Source organism: Euleptes europaea, chromosome 8, assembly GCF_029931775.1.
Source record: "Euleptes europaea isolate rEulEur1 chromosome 8, rEulEur1.hap1, whole genome shotgun sequence".
NCBI lineage: Eukaryota > Metazoa > Chordata > Lepidosauria > Squamata > Sphaerodactylidae > Euleptes > Euleptes europaea.
Window position 1 is genome coordinate 59,173,201 of NC_079319.1, and position 15,178 is coordinate 59,188,378.

A 15,178-nucleotide genomic window follows, 5' to 3' on the forward strand; every position below is an offset into this window, starting at 1 on the left:
GGGCAAGAGTCCCGTAGCACCTTGCATCACTTGTAGTTTGGCTCTAAAAATAAGATATTGCCTCCGCTCTACTGATTGTCACATGAACACATGAAGTTGCCTTAAACTGAATCAGACCCCTGGTCCATCAAAGTCCGTATTGTCTACTCAGACTGGCAGCAGCTCTCCAGGGTCTCATGCCTTTCATATCACCTACTTGTCTAGTCCCTTTAACTGGAGAAGCCGGGGGCTGAATCTGGGACCTTGTGCATGCCAAGCATATGCTCTACCACTGAGCCACGGCCCCTCCCCAAAAGACTGTCGGCTGCCCAGGGCTATCCACTGCTCGACACCCCAGCCTCCCAGCTCAAGCTTAACAGTGTACCTTCTTGACCACACTCCCTTTCATTTATGTGGACCTAATTATGGTTTTCATCCTTAGGAATATACTCTTCATACGTCCCATTTATGTAACTTCTGTGCAGGTTGCCTTCATTCAGGAAAAAAAATATATGCTTCAGCCTATCCCAAGAGCTGTCACTAGCAGCAATTGCCCACTGCTCTTTTAATATTGTGTGAGACTGAAGATCCCCATTCAGATGCCTAAAAGCTTTGACATGTGTACCAAAACTTCTAATTACAACCTGCTCCAACGGCAGTTTCACGAGGAGTTTCATTTGCAGAAGTCCTTTTGTTGAGCACGCTCAACATGCGTTTGCACACAAGCATGAAGGAGGCCATAGAAGCCTGGTCCTTATTTGCCATACTTTCTGTTTATCAATTATGTTTTACTGGTTGGTGTTTAAAAGGAGCTGGCGAGCACAGCTATTTATAGTTGCCTACATGGACATATCTGAAGTCACGCTATGCCCTCTAGTGCATCTTCCCAACATAGCAATTGGTTTAATGAATGTTCTAATAGACTCACAACCCGTTCCTGAGGTGGGGGGGGGGCTGAAAGTTGTCTGGAGGCACTTATCACAGAATAAGAGGCACTTACGCAGGCAGTGGGGCCAGTTCCGTCAGCGCCTGGGCGCGCAGAGCTGCACACTGTTCCTCCGATGCTGCAGTCTCTACGGGACCTAAATCCCGGAAAAGAAATGTGGCGCCGGCGTGGAAAGGGCGCTCCCAGGGACAGAGCTGATGGTAGTCAGCCTCCAAAGCCCATCCAGCCTGGGAATGCCCGTAAACAACAGCGTTGCTGTGCCAGGTTTTTCCTGGCACAGAATTAGTTTTCAATGGGGCTTTCCCCCCATTTTAAATTTTTCGTTTTTTAAAGGGGTTTTTAAGCCTTGCAGCAGCCAGGAAACCTCTTTGGAGGCACCTTAGCCACGTTGTCCCTGGCCGCTGCAAGGCTCAGGAATGAGGTGTAAGAGTATATTCAATTCCTCTCCTTCCTACCTAAAGAAGAACTCCACACAACTGGAATATTTCCTACCCAAGCATAGCAACCCCAATAAAAGTAACATCTCAGCTATTTCTTATTCCAAGACATACATTAAAAAGATTTGTTGCTTCCATGGCTTTCAACATGGCTAAATTGCCTTAATGTTTTCTGTTACTTCCTTCTAGCTATATAACAAACTAGACCAGATGTTCTGTGTGCACAGGTTACGAGACAGACAAGATTCAGTTCTTGGTTGTACCTATTTCCTCCTCTTTTTATGAAATTAAATGGTCCTAAATAACGACATTTAGTTGGCCACTTTTCATGGCAAAGAGCAAGAAAAAACTGACGTACTAAGTCCGAAGTGCCTGCACACAGGTACTTTCTTGGAAAACTTGTATTTCCAGACTTCAGAATGAGAAGAGGTAAAGGATGACAACTGGTTAACCAACTACTCAACACCAGCTGAGCAAAAAACTGTTGCTGCCATAACCACTCTTCTCTTCCATTTCTTCCAGCCTGCCTGTGTTTGAAACAGTCTAGGGCAGGGTTGAGCAAAAAGAAGTAGAGATAGCTGGGGAATTTTAGCACAAATGGCCAAGAGTAATAGGTTCTAATTCAGAAGATACTGACAATAACGACTGTGAAAAAATATATAATATACAGATATTAAAAAAACCAATGGGAGTGGAATGTAGAAAACAAGGTATCAATTTATCAGAACTCAGTTGTTCATCTTTCCTTTCAAATAACACATTGCACAGAGAGTAATCAAAGATATTCACAAACTAGAACTTTGTTCTACATAGTTATGAACTTTTACTGTGACTGAAAGCTTATGAAGAACATAAGAAAGGCCATGCTGGATCAGATCAGTCTGTTCACACAGTGGCCAACCAGGTGCCTCTAGGAAGCCCACAAACAAGACAACTGAGGCAGCACCATCCTGCCTGTGTTCCACAGCACCTAATATAATAGGCCTGCTCCTCTGATCCTGGAGAGAATGGGTATGCATCATGACGAGTAGCCATTTTTACTAGTGGCCATGAATACCCCTCTCCTCCATGAAAATGTCCACTCCCCTCTTAAAGCCTTCCAAGTCGTCAGCCATCACCACATCCTGGGGCAGGGAGTTCTACAATGTAACTATGCATTGTGTGAACAAATACTTCCTTTTATCTGTTTTGAATCTCTCACCCTCCAGCTTCAGCAGATGACTCCGCGTTCTAGTATTATGAGAAAGGGAGAAAAGCTTATCCTTGTCCACTCTCCATACCATGCATAACTTTATATACCTCTGTCATGTCTCCCCTTAGCAGCCTTCTTTCCAAGCTAAACAGCCCTAAGCGTCTTAACTGCTCCCCATAGGACAGTTGCTCTAGTCCCCTGATCATTTTGGTTGCTCTTTTCGGAACCGTCTCAAGCTCTGCAATATCCTTTTTTGGGTGTGGTGACCAGAACTGTACACAGTATTCCAAGTGTGATCTCACCATAGATTTGGAAGCACTCTACTGAAAAAAAATATAGAAAGACTAGGCTTCTCTCCACAATCCCTTTTAGAGCTCAGGCGAGAGCAAGCAAAGGCCTCAGCGAAGCAAAGGATATATGACATTGAGAGACAAACAGATCTTAGGAGCTCCCCAGCTTATCTAGCTCCTTCCAGTATATGCTACCGTCTGGTCCCTGCTACGTATTTATTTACGCTAGAATTAAATAAGCATAGGAGGGCTTTAACCTTCACACGAGGATCTGCTCTACCCTCAGCTTTATTAGAGGGAAAATTTAGGAAGTTGCCAAGAGCACAGTGGGAGTGCCCGTGTGGTGCGGGAGAATTGGAAAACACAAACCATGTTCTCCTTTGATGTGGCTATTACGAGGGTATTTGGTGGAAACTGATCCATCCACTTATTAATTTAATGGAGTCAGAGGAAGAGGTAATGAAACTTCTTCTTTGGGACGGGGACTCTTTTTGTCTCTCTCAAGTTGCCAAATTTTGCTCTGCTGCAATTAAGATCTGTACGGGAAAGGTTAGCACTGGGACTGACTAATTTTTATCCAGTAAATTATTGGTTTTAACTGTTTTTAAATTGCGATATTTTTTAAACAAGAGAGATCCTTATCTCTCACAGGTTTTATCTGGTCGTTTTATTCTGGCTTTTGCCGTAAATAAATTTATTCATTCACCATAGATTTATACAAGGGCAGTATGATAGCAGCAGTTTTATTCTCTATTCCTTGTCTAATTATGGCCAGCATGGAATTTGACTTTTTCACACCAGCCGCACACTGGGTTGACATCTTCACCAAGCTATCCACTACCACCCCAAGATCCCTTTCTTGGTCTGTTACTGCCAGCACAGATCCCATCAGTGAATATGTGAAGTTGGGATTTTTTGCCCCAATATGCATCACTTTGCACTTGCTCACATTGAATCTCAGTTGCCATTTTAATGCCCATTCATATAGTTTGAAGAGATTCTTTTGGAGCTCTTAACAGTCCCAATTTTGTTTCAATAAGAAATAATTTCATGTCATCTGCAAACTTGGCCACCTTACTGTTCACCCCCAACTCCAGGTCATTGATGAACAGGTTGAAAAGCACTGGTCCCAACACAGATCCTTAAGGGACCCCACTACTTGCACCTTTTTTATAAATGGGCGTTACATTGGCTATTCTTGTATTTGCCTTTTCTAATTGATTAAAATTTACACTACTACTGATATTCAATAAACAGCCAGATAATAATTACGGGATAATATTTTAAATTATATTTGCTTTTTCTAATAAAAGATTTCAGTCCCAATATCGTATAGCCTGCCTGCTTAGCAAATGCCAGTAAAAGGTGTAACAAACAACAGGAATTACTAGTTTTGGGTCTCTATCACTTGTATTTGAAGAGGGTCTGCTTTCCGCAGAGCAACTGCAACAATTTAAATATAAAGTTGTTCTTCTATAATAAACCGATAACACTGTATCCAAAAAAAGCAAACATAATGTCATCTACACACCATTTTAGAAAACTATGAGAAGACACCTGCAGATTCAAAAAGCTTCTTCTTAACTGGCTGTCCCAGGATTATGAGCACTTGTGCTTAATTTAGGCCAATTACTTTAAACATGAAGACAGTCTGGCATGCAGGCGGTGCTTTTCCAACCCATGTGTGATTAACTGGCAACACTCAGTGGTATAGACAAGTCTTTGGCAAAACCAGACATTTATGCAAAAAAGCCCCTTTCAGTGTTATACCTGGGGAAACATGTATTGCTTGCTTACTTCTAACACTCTTGGAAATGAAAGCTTGCTACAAGGAGAAGGCTTTTATTTTACTGCTTTACTTTATAAGAACTGATCTCATGATCAAATTACTGTAGTTCTGATGCTCCAAAAAACATCATGTCCACTAGACCAGAGCACTTCTTCAATGTAATGATTCTTCAGTATCCAGATAAACGGAAGTTAAGCTATCCTTTAAAACTGAGAAACTCATGTGTGCAGACAATTATCTGACGACAATAAATCTATTCAGGTAACATATGATGACACCATTGATTTGGTCTAAAATAACTGAGACTGGCTAGACAAGGCCTTTAGTTCAAGGCTCGCCCAATTGGTTCAAGCTGGTCAATTTGATACAGCTCCAACGAACCAGCTAGACTTTTGGAGGTAGGGCAGGGAAATGGTGATCTACCAAAACAACTTGCCATATTGAAAACATCTGTAAAATACCACAGATGCATGTAGCATGTCAGAGACCAGAGATTTTGCTGGTGTTCTTGTCCACTCCTATAGTACAACACTGTGTGAACAGACTGCTGGACTTGATGGGCCCTGGTCTGATCCAGCAGGGCCGTTCTTATGCTCTTAACAACAGAACAAAATGATGCCGAAACTGTTGTTCTATGGGACTTCAACATACAAACTCAAGTTGAACTAAGACTTTATAACCTTCCAAGACCTTTATAACCCTTAGCCATGGATCTATCCTTACACAGCAACTGGCCCGTACACATTTTAGAACTTATATTTGTAAATACAGAAACTGCCGAAGAAGGAAGAGTACATGAGGGCATGAAGGCAAATAGTTGTAAAACTGTTTGGGAAAATCTGGCATACTTGTTGTCGAGACATTTTTGCATCATTCAGAGAAGGCAGGATGCCAGATTGCCTGAGATCTACAGTCATTTGGCCTCTGATTCAACCCGAGTACAAAGCCACTCTCAAGTGGTTCTATTCTGAGCAAGGGAGGTCCCAGATGGTTATGATGGACAACACACCATCTGTTCTATACCTTTTAGGCACTGTCCCAGAGGGTTTCCTTTTGCTGTTTGATATCTATGAGGTTGTCAGACAAGATTTTTAGTAGTTAGCTATGCTGTTTAATGCCCAACCTGGTTCTTACAGGTAGGGAGTATACTGCGCACATGTATGGTGAGTCACTGGATATTTGCTTGACTGAAACAAAATCCAGACCAGACTTGGGTAATGACCACAAGTGCTATCTTGTAGCCAGAGAGAGAAAATGAGAAACAGCCATACTTAACGTACAGCTCTTCCGGTCAACAGGTTTGGGATTATCCTATATTCAGAACTGCACCTGGAAGTTCAGATTGAGGCAGGAGGCAAGAAGCCTCTTACCAGTTTAATCTGATGAAATGGCCACGACTATTTTATGTTTGCTCAAAAGCTAGAAACCAACACTGACATCTTGACAGCCTCTAGGCTTAAACTACCCTATTTCTTCCATGCATTCTGCCCTTGAAGAATAGCTGTGAATATAAATTGATGGAGATGAGTGACCCAATATCACATCACATAAGTGAGTGTCTGCATACTCTGCTCCACCCATTATCTTTCAGGCACAGTTCAAGTTTTCACCTTTAACAGCCCAAATCCCTCTACTGCTTTAAGATTGTTCTGCCATCGACACGTCAAAATCAAACACTGATTGTAAGAGATGTTGTCAGTAACTGTTAGACAGATGTGGAATTCCTTCCCTCTGAAGACAAAAGCCCAAACCCAGAAAATTTCTGGAAAGCAGCTGTATGACTTTTTAAAATTTAGGCTGGTTAAGCAGGCATTTTTAATTGTGTTGTATATTACTGGGATCTCCAACCCACAGCAGGATTGAAATTAATCTACAACCCCTTATACAAATAATGAAATAGCCATGTAAAAATCATGGGCTACGTTATGCAAATCTTCTAGTATTCAGCAACTGAAAAGATTAATCAACAGAGCCACAAAACTGGAAAAATATTTTTGATATCCAACAAGGCCACTGCAGTTTCTCCCCCTACTTCTGTTTGTACAAAGTGGAGGTCAGCTTTTGGATGACATCAGAAGGCAGAGCTACAGGCTGACAAAATAGTTGGTCAACATGGCTTTTCCCTTTTTCAGTCCACACAGAGAGGAACAAGTTTCCTCGAGCATTCTGAAATGGTTTGCTAGTAAAACAAAAAAACCAAAATGCTGACATTGAGGGAAGGGGCCGTCGCTCAGTGGTAGAGGATCTGCTTGGCATGCAGAAGGTCCCCGGTTCAATTGCCAGCATCTCCAGTTAAAGGGACTAGGCACGTAGGTGATGGGAAAGACCTCTGCCTGAGACCCTGGAGAGCCGCTGCCGGTCTGAGTAGACAATACTGACTTTGATGGACCAAGGGTCTGGTTCAGCATAAGGCAGCTTCATGTGTGACACAGTCATGTTGGAGAACATGAAAAGATAAATACAGTACATAACTAGTCATGTGTCAGGTACAACAATGAAAGATGTATGGAACCCTGTACCGGATTAGATAGTGCAACCTCTTCCCCATTCTATACATATATACTATTTGCTTGAAAGTAAATCCCACTTTATCCAGTCATACATACCCTCCTGGTAAGCATGCAATTTCCCACCATACCTGTTTTATTTAACATCCAGCTGAGTAAGGATTTTAAAGAATTCAAAATTGTGCTCAATTTTTTTGTCCGAGTAACAGCATTATACCACTGCTAACAACAGGCATTTTGATCACATACAATAAAAACATTCTGGCACGCTGCATTGTGCGAGGAGCAAAGGGTTGACACACTCTGAACACTTCCTTAACGCCCTGCCAGGTCCTTGGTGGCAAACAGCCTACAAAGTAACTTCGGGAAAGAAAGACCAAGGGGCTCTTTCTACACTCCTGCACAGAACAAGAAGCCACACGAGACGTTTGCGTTTCCTAGATTACCTTAAGACCAAACTCAACCTTCCTGTTTTACACCATCTTCAACACGTGGACAGAACCAATTCTTTGAGTGTAAGCCATCAGATCCACGGGAAATAAGAATAACCAGAAACTGCTTACTTCTTTAAGCAGTAGCGGGCCGTAATTCAGTGGGTGGGGCCGCCACAACTCTGTCAGTGAAAGCCAAACCCCCCCTCCCATTTGACTGACTTTATGGCAAATGCTCTAGGGCAGGTAATTCACAGTGGGTAACCGTGTTAGTCTGTCTGCAGTAGAAGAAAAGAGCAAGAGTCTAGTAGCACCTTAAAGACTAACAAAAATATTTTCTGGCAGGGTATGAGCTCATACCCTGCCAGAAAATATTTTTGTTAGTCTTTAAGGTGCTATTGGACTCTTGCCCTTTTCTACTGCTCTAGGGCGGGGATTCTCAACAAGGGGGGAATTTTAGGGTTCCGGGGGGGGGGGAATTTGGACCACTATTCAGCAAAGTGTGATGTCCTGTAGATTATGTGCAATCTGTAACATTGTAGGGTTGTTGCTTTTTTGAGTTAGACTATCTTGGGAAGGGGGGATTATATTCTGAACAATGGTGGAAGGGGGGAATGGAGCAAAAAAGGTTGAGAACCACTGCTCTAGGGGTTTGGGAAGGGAAAGGAAAGACTTGCAGTTTCCATCGCCACCAATGGCAACGGGGCAAGGCAAAAAAAGAGGCTAGAAAGGCTCCCTCCCCTGCCCCTTTGCGAAGACAGCGCAGCGGTGACAGACTGGGGAGACCCCGGTGACCTTGAGCCAATCACTCTCTCACGCAGCCCCGGCCTACCTTACAAGGCTGCTGTGAGGATGGATTAGGGAGGGAAGAACCCTCAGGTAGCTCCCTGGAAGAAAGGAAGGGCAGAAATGTGACAATACCCCGGGGTGGGGAGGTGGGAAGGAGAAAAAGAAAATAATAGCTACCTTTTGAATAAACCCACATTCCTCACGGGTGCAGAGCAGCGAGGGCGCTCTAGGCTTTCCACTCTCGTTCCCGCTCGGGCTGGCCTTCCCTCCGCTGACCCTCCAAGGCACAACGCGCTGCCATTTTCTGGCCCCGCCCCCTCAGAGAGGGCCACGCGCACGCGCCTTTGGGAGGTGTGGTGGGGGGGAGAGCGTCGCCGTCCGCGCTCCTGGGACTTGTAGTCCTCCCAGCTTCCCTGCCGTCTTCCTCATGTCTCCGAAGGAGCCACGCGCCCGCCCACTTCCCTTTGCTCCCGCGGTGGCGGCGGATGTGACGCACAGGATGCGGAAGGGCGCATCGCGCGGCCTCACTTCCGGCGAGCGAGCGGGCGGGAGGAAAGCTGAACGGTGGTGGGCGAGGAAGGTGACTGCGCAACGGGGCGTCGGGGAGACTCGAGGCCGGTTTCGACGCGCTTGCCGCCGCCCCGAGACGCTGCTGATCCGGCCTCATTCTGCTCGCGGGTTCCTTCCTTCGGCTTTTTGCCCTCGAGGCCTTCAGGTTTTGTACGAGCGTTTGTGTGTGTGTGTGTGTGAGGGAGGGAGAGGGTCTGGTTTTGGGGGGTGGTAAGGGGGGGGGCGGTTGGCTGCTCGTGCGGCGGGGCAGGCGTTACTCTCGCGGTGGCGAGGCGCGTATTCCTTTCCCGCCTAAGGAGAGGCGGGGTTAGGCGGAGAGTCGCGTCAGGCGCAGTCTCTCGGCTCTCCTGCGAGGCTCCCCTTTTAAACAAAGCGTCGCTTTTGGGAAGGCTTAAAGGTTATGTTTTGATCTAATTCGAACGAGGGAAGTAGAAATATTATTAAGGATATTGATTTAGATTGAAAGAATTGTAAGTAGGTTGATATAAGGAATTAGAATTTAAATGCAAAGGGGACAATTACGTTACCAAATAGAGGAGGGGAGAGGGGAAGTCAGTGGAATACTAGCATTAATTAGTTATTTGGTTAAGAAAAATAATGTTTGTATCATATAACAATGTTATTGAATGATGCAAATTATTGTGATATTAAAAATGATATTTTTTTGAAAAAAACCAAAGCGTCGCTTCATTCAGCACGGGCATCGGGCAGAATAATGGGAAAATAAACTTATTTCATAGAATCGTAGAGTTGGAAGGGGTCACCAGGGTCATCTAGTCCAACCCCCTGCACAATGCAGGAAACTCACAATTACCTTCCCCACACACAGACACACTCCAGTGCCCAGAAGATGGCTAAGATGCCCTCCCTCTCATGAACTGCCTAAGGTCATAGAATCAGCGTTGTTGACAGATGGCCATCTAGTCTCTACTTAAAAACCTCCAGGGAAGGAGAGCTTACCACCTCCCGAGGAAGCCTGTTCCACTGAGGAACCGCTCTGTTAGAAAATTCTTCCTAATGTCTAGATGGAAACTCTTCTGATTTAATTTCAACCCGTTGGTTCTGGTCCGACCTTCTGGGGTGACAGAAAACAACTCGGCACCTTTTTGAACTTTCTCTTCCAACCTATCCTGTCTCGCTGTCAAAGATGATATAGAGTCTTGAAGTGCAGAAATGGCAGCTGTATTTTGTCCAACAAACCGCTGTATTTTGGTTCAAACCTTGTTTGACAGATTCCACCTCCTGTTTCACTGACGTAACCTCTTGTTTCACTGATGCCATCTCTTGCTTTACTGATAACATCTCCTGTTTCACTGACATCATCTCCTGAAGTGTCTTTGCCAATAATTCTTGTATAGAGTTCAACGTAGCATCAGGTTTCTTTGCCATTTTTGCTGTAAGAGGAACCAAAATTGTTGGTGAAGTAGCTGGTGACACCACTGGACTAGGAATAGAGGCTCTTCTGTGAGTCAGCAATGGTTGTTGGATTTGCAGATGTTTAGACTCTTTAATAAGTCCTTTGGGGTGTTTTTCCGAGTCTTTCTTTTCTTTCTGAGTCTTTCTTTTCTTTCTCCTTATCCTTATCTCCCATGCCAACTTGCAATGGCTGTTATTTGTAATCCACTAGGAAACACAGGTGGGAGGGAGAAGCTGTTATTTAAAACATCAGTTTAGCAATCATTCACCACTGGAACATTAATTTGCTTCAATGTCTGGGTCTGAGAAGACACATTAGCACAGCTGTTTTTTCATTCATCTGTCCTTTGCCAGCATATAGTCACCTTTAGCACTTCAGTTATATTAATCTTCTCCTTTTCACTTGGCAAGTCAAACTGAATTCTAATTGCGCAACAGCTGGCAAAATACCAAGTTTCACTTTCTACTGTGCGAGTCCAGAATACAGTCCCGTATACTTTTCACTCTCCTCCCAATTACTGACAGACACCCCAGTGTAATTGTTATTCAAACTTCTTGAAATATTGTGGGGGGAAAAACCTTTTTCGTGATCCAAGCCTCGGCTCCGTTTCCCCGGCTCTTTAAAGATGCCGCCCGCTCCTCCGCTCTCTCGCGCGGGCGTATCGTCACCGGTTTAGGGGCAACAGCCGCTCTCAAGGTGATGAGCCTGCTGGCGCACTGATCAGCATCCCCTCTTCTCCCAGGGGTGCCGCTTGCCTGGTGTCGGGGGGGGGGCGCCCGAGTTAATAAAATGGTAATAAAAAGGGATATACTTTTTATTCATCTAGGCATTTTTCTCATTCAAGGATATGTTTTGGCTTTCTAAATGTATTACAGGATTAGCTGACACTCCTGAAATTTTACCCAAGGTATTATCTGATCATAATGCGATAAGGATTAAGATTAATATGGGGGATAAAAGAAATCTTGGTTTATAAATGAATATTTGCTGAAAGATAAAAAAATAGTGGATAAATTAAAAATAGACATACAGAATTATTTTTCAGAAAGTGTAGATAAAGGAGTATCTGATGAAATAGTATGGGATGCTGGGAAATCAGTAATTAGAGGGCTTTTGATACAACAAAATTCAAGATGGTATAAAGAGAAGGAGAAGCAAAAGAAAAAGATTTTAGAGGAAATTAAACAAGAAGAGAGTCAGCTTAGAAAAATGCATGATAAATTATTTTAAAAAGATCAGATGGAAAGGTTATAAAAATTACAATATCAATATGAATTTCTACTAGCCTCAGAAATAGAGAAAAAAATAATGTTTAATAGACAGAAATTCTTTGAACATGCCAATAAACCGGGTTAATTATTAGTGTGGCAAATTAAATCTAAAGAGAAGAAGTTACCAATATTACAAATAAAGAGGGACGGTAAAATAATAACAGATAAACAAAAAATTATGGAAACATTGAGACTATTATTCAAATTTATATAAACAAAATTTTGATTTAGAGAGAGAAATGGATGTTTATTTAAGTAATTTAGAGTGGGATGGAATTTCACAAGAACACAAAGATTTATTAGATTCTACTATAAGTATAGAGGAATTAAAAACGGCCATTGGTAAAAGTAAATTAAATAAATCTCCAGGCGAAGATAGTTTTACAGCAATTTATTATAAAACTTTTATAGAACAACTATCTCCGCATTTATTAAGAGTGATGAATCAGTGTTTGCAGAATGGGTCCATGCCACATACCTGGAAACAAGCAAACATAGTGTTAATACCAAAACCAAACTCGGAGTTATTGGATGTAAAAAATTATAGACCAAATTCATTATTGAATAATGATTATAAACTTTATGTAGCTATTTTAGCAAACAGATTGAAATCTGTATTGAACCAGGTCATACATGAAGACCAGGCTGGCTTTCTCCTAGGTAGACAGATCAGTCAAAGTGTTAGAGTAGTATTAGATCTTATAGAATATGCAGAATCAAATGTTACACCAATCACAATGATATTTTTGGATGCAGAAAAAGCGTTTGATAATGTAAATTGGAAATTCATGAAAAAAGTAATAGAACACATGGGTTTTGGACAAAATTTTCAATCAGCTATTGGAAAAATATATAGTTATCAAACCGCTAGTTTGTTAATTAGTCAATTTGACATCACAATTTGAAATTCAAAAAGGTACGAGACAAGGTTGTCCTCTTTCACCTTTATTGTTTATATTATTAGAAATTTTATTGAGAAAGATTAGAAATAATACAAAATTGATAGGATGTAAAATTGGGGGAAATCATTTTGAGGTCAAAGCTTATGCTGATGGTTTAGTTTGTTTCTTATCTAATCCAAATAATCGAATTGAAGAGTGGAACAAAACAATAGAGGTTTATGGAAAACTAGCAGGTTTTAAAATAAATAAAAATAAAACAAAAATATTGGTTAAGAAAATAACAGTGTTGCAGCAGCAAGAACTATTATACCGTTCAGGATTTTCTATTGAACAGAAAATAAAGTATTTGGGTATTTGGTTAACCTCTAGTAATTTAAATTTGTTTAAAAATAATTATATTAAGATATGGCAACAAATTAAAATAGATTTGGAAAATTGGCAAAAAATACCCTTATCATTATGGGGTAAAATTGTGGTAATTAAAATGATGGTTTTACCTAAAATGCTTTTTTTATTTCAAAATATACCAATTATAAAGGGGGTTAAAGTATTCAAAATTTGGAGAAGGGATATATTAAATTTTTTATGGGGAAAAGAAAGACATAGGATAGCATATAATAATTTAATTGAATTAAAAGAAACAGGAGGATTAGGGTTACCGGATTTAAGAATGTATTATGAGGCGGCTTGTTTTACTTGGTTAAAGTCCTGGATATTGTTAGAAAATATTAAAAATTTAGAATTAGAAGGTTTTAACTTACGTTTTGGATGGCATGCATATTTATGGTATGAAAAAGATAAGGTAAATAAAGAATTTAATTTTCATACTATAAGAGACAGATTATTTCAAATCTGGAAAAGATATAAAAGGATTTTGGAAAATAAGACACCAGGATGGATTAACCCAGTAGAAGCATATATGAAGAGAGGAACCCATTTAAATTTAGACATGGAAGAATATAGGGAAATTATAGAATTTAAAGGGGGGGAATGGGTTTTAAAAAGTAGAGAAGAACTTAATATCAAAGATTGGTTTGTGTATTATAAATTAAAAGATATATTTAATAAAGATAATCAGTTTGGATTTAATAATACCAAATCCAAATTGGAAAAAATATTATTGAAGGGAAATAAAGGATTGACTGGAAGAATATATAAATTATTAATCGAAACTAATTTAGAACAAGAAAGAATTAAATTAGTAATGGTGAAATGGATGAAGGAATTAGGATTTAATATTGATTTGGATATTTGGGAAAGTTTATGGAAGAGAGAAATTTACAATTACGAATGAAATTAGGGAAAATATGTATAAAATGTTTTATAGATGGTATATAACACCAGTGATGATATCAAAAATGAAAAAAGGGAAGACGGGTTTATGTTGGAAATGTGGAAAGGAAAAGAGTACATTTATGCATGCATGGCAGACATGTAAAAAAATTAAAAGTTTTTGGGAAAAGGTTATCAAGGAAACCAATAATTTAATTAATGATAACGTTAAAAGAAAACCGGCATTTTGTTTACTGGGAATCCCACAACATAATTTGGACAATAAGGATAGAGTTTTGTCAATATAGCTTTGCTGCTGCAAGAATTGTAATTGCAAAAATTTGGAAACAAGTAAATAAACCTTTAATTAATGACTGGAGAGAGAAATTATGGTCTTTTATGCGGATGGCCAAATTAACAGAATTCCTACATGGAAAGGACAAGGAAGAATTTAAAAATACATGGTTAAAGGCCACCACATATTGGGATAAACTGGCAAAAATGGATTTTACTAAATTATTTAGTGAGTTAATAGAATTTAGATTTTTCTTAATATCTTTATATTTTAAGGTGTCAGACACTTCTGCGGATGTTGGGTGATGGGTCACGGTTATAGGTGGGTGGTGGGTTTAGGGGGTATCTCATTAGATTATTTAATGGTATAATCAAGATTGTATTAATGAATTTATATAGATACTAAAAAAAATTCTGTTTATATATTTTTTTGGTTTTTTATTAGCATTTTTAATTAATATTATTGTTGTATTTGTTTATTTTGTTTTATGTTATAAAAACTCAATAAAAATTATATACCGTATTTTCCGGCGTATAAGGCGACTGGGCATATAAGACGACCCCCCATTTTTAGAATTAAAATACAGAGTTTGGGAATGTCCCAAGGAAGGTGTCCCCCCGCCCCCCAGCAAAGCATGGGGAAAAGGGCCCCTTCCCTCTGGCCCTTGCCCTGCCTGGAGAAAGAGAAGTCCTGATCCAGCACGTGCAGCCCCCCGGCCGGAGAGGGGGTGGGGGGCTTCTCTTGGCGTCACCTCCGCCCAGTCTGGATTTCGGCTCTTTCTGCAAGCGGCGGGAGCGCCCGAAGAGGCGGCCACGCCCCACTCTGGGTCTTTGGAGGGGTGGTCGCGCCGGTGCCGGGGGGCGCTCATTGCGCGAGGGGCAGCCGGGGAGAGAGGGGGGCGCAGAGCCCAGGCGGAGGGGACAGCGCGAGAGGGCGCGGAGAGCCGGAGCGCAGGGATGACGTACCTCGGGAGGCAGGTGAGCCGGAGCCAAAGGCTCGTCGGGGCCCCCAAGGGGAGGGGAAGCAAAGCCCTCCCCCCAAATAAAACACGGGAGGGGAGGGACGGGAAGGGAGAAGGGGATACGCACGCA